This window comes from Schistocerca americana, chromosome 3 (genome assembly GCF_021461395.2).
Source record: "Schistocerca americana isolate TAMUIC-IGC-003095 chromosome 3, iqSchAmer2.1, whole genome shotgun sequence".
In the NCBI taxonomy this organism is placed as follows: Eukaryota; Metazoa; Arthropoda; class Insecta; order Orthoptera; family Acrididae; genus Schistocerca; species Schistocerca americana.
In genome coordinates this window covers 590,387,918-590,390,417 of record NC_060121.1, presented here as the reverse complement: position 1 = coordinate 590,390,417, position 2,500 = coordinate 590,387,918, and the positions used below count along the sequence as shown (strand labels likewise).

General features: G+C 58.0%; 1 pseudogene; it reads left to right on the top strand.

Annotated features, from left to right (window-relative positions):
• LOC124607546 overlaps positions 1–2,500 on the top strand; it is a 7,730-nt pseudogene that overhangs the window by 2,719 nt on the left and 2,511 nt on the right.

Here is a 2,500-nt window from a genome sequence, read left to right as displayed (position 1 = left end):
ACTGGCACGGACTGGGGGAATCCGACTGTCTAATTAAAACAAAGCATTGCGATGGCCCTAGCTGGTGTTGACGCAATGTGATTTCTGCCCAGTGCTCTGAATGTCAACGTGAAGAAATTCAAGCAAGCGCGGGTAAACGGCGGGAGTAACTATGACTCAATTAAATGTCAGCGTAGAGCGCAGTCCTACAAAGACATGGTGGCGAAGTTTGTCACCGAGCTTGCTGGCATGGATCGCGGCCTTCGGGGTCCTCCTAGCGAGCCTGCAGTCAGCCATTCTTTGCCACAGTCTCCACCTTGTGGGGAAGATGTTGACCTAGCCATCTGGTCATTTGTAGCAGAACTCCCCCAATCAGACCGCCGATTCCGCTCGCTTGATGATCTCGTGGCTCTGGGTCCCACCACTAGCCGTGAAACAATCCAGGCTATGTTGCTGTCTGCTCTTGACGAAGTAGGCAGCAGGGAGCCAGCCGTCCACCAAGCTGCGAGTGTGCGGACCCAACAGCCCCCAGAGCGGAAGCGTGCACGCAGGAGATGGGAGTATGCGGTGGTTCAGCGTGCTTTCATGAAGAACGGAGCACGCTGTATCAACGGACTTCTTGATGGCACACTCTTGCACCAGCCACCATCCATCCCAGGGCTGATTGAGTTTTGGACAGACCTCTTCTCTCCACCACGTGTCAGGTCTCGACCTCCGCGTGGGGAGGGTCTGTCCGATGAGCTGCTGCCATTCTCGAAGAGGGTGCCCTTCCGTGACCTCTGGGCTCCCATTTCTGCAGAAGAAGCCACCGCTGCTCTCCCGCCTCGCAATTCTGCTGCAGGTCCTGACGGCCTCACGCCGACGCAACTGCGTCGCCTTCCCCGGGAGGTTCTCCTCAAGATCCTTAATTTCCTTCTCCTTTCCCGTTCCCTTCCATCCCGACTCCTTCAGGCCAGAACAACCCTGCTGCCCAAGAAGACCGCCGCAGCATCCCCTGCTGACTTTCGTCCGATCACAGTGTGCTCGGTGCTGACCAGAGCCTTTCACAAGGTTCTGGTTGGCCGCCTGATGCGCTACTGTGTGTTGGACGGTCGCCAGCGGGCTTTCATCCCTCAGGATGGGATGCTTCATAACACCTTTCTTCTGGATCTGGCGATGACCCAGGCGTGCCGAGCTGCCGGCTCGCTGTACTTGGCATCTCTGGATGTGTCAAAGGCCTTCGACTCGCTTGCCCATGGTGCCCTTGGTCCTGTGCTAAGGGCCCATGGTCTGCCGGTCGAGTTCGTTGACTACATCCAGGGATGCTATGAGGCGGGATCGACGGTTATCTGCGCGGATGGGAAGTCGTCAGATCTAGTGCGGCCTTCGAGGGGTGTTCGGCAGGGTGACCCGCTGTCTCCTATTCTCTTCAACATGTCCATTGACATTCTCTTGTCTCGTGTGCCTGCTCATATTGGTGCACGCATTCTTGGACGGCGGATAAATGCGGCTGCATTCGCTGATGACCTCCTGCTGTTCGCCGAGACTCGTGACGGATTGCAGGAACTTCTCACCATCGCCACGTCGGCCCTGGGGGATCTCGGGCTCGAGGTCAACCCACGGAAGTGTTTTTCTCTCGCCCTTGTCTCATCAGGCCGGGAGAAGAAAACCAAGGTCGACGAGACTGTCATCTTTCGTGCTGGGGGGAACAACATCCCAGCACTGGCGATGGGAGATACTTTCAAGTATCTAGGCCTGCAATTTTCCACGTGCGGACGCAGTCTTTTTCATCCCCGGCGGGAGGTCGAGAAGCAGTTGAACATCATCAAGCGTGCACCACTCAAACCTCAGCAGCGGCTTTTTGCCCTTCGTTCTGTCATCCTCCCGGGTATTTTCCATGGCCTCGCCCTGGGGAGGACTCGTCTTGGGGCCCTCTCTTCCCTTGACGTCTGTGTTCGTGCAGCCCTTCGATCTTGGCTGCACCTGCCAGCAGATACGCCGGTCGGTTACTTCCACGCCCCCATCTCTCATGGGGGCTTGGGGGTGCCTGCAGCCCGCTGGCTGGGCCCTCTTCTTCGCAGGAGAAGATTGGCGAAGATGCAAGGACTGGGTGCGGCAGTGGACGATTCTTCCCAGGACTTAATCCAGCGAGAAATTCACCAACTGGACCACGCCCTGCAATGGCAGGGGGAAGTTATAAAGTCCAGTTACCAGTTGGGCCGGTGTTGGGCCGACCGCCTGCACTCGTCGGTCGACGGCGCTGCGCTACACGAGTCTGCCCGAACACCAGGGCAGCACTGCTGGGTCTCCAATACGCGGCAGTTCGTAACCGGCCGCGACTACATCTCATGCCTGCGTGTCCGGATTAATGCCTTACCAACTCGGGCACGGCTGCTACGTGGGAGGGAAGGTGACACCAGTTGCCGCGCTGGCTGCAATGCCACGGAGACTGCCAACCATGTCATTCAACAGTGCTGGAGAAGCGACGGGGCTCGCATTGCTCGACACGATGCCATGGCGTCCTATCTGGCGCGAGGCCTCC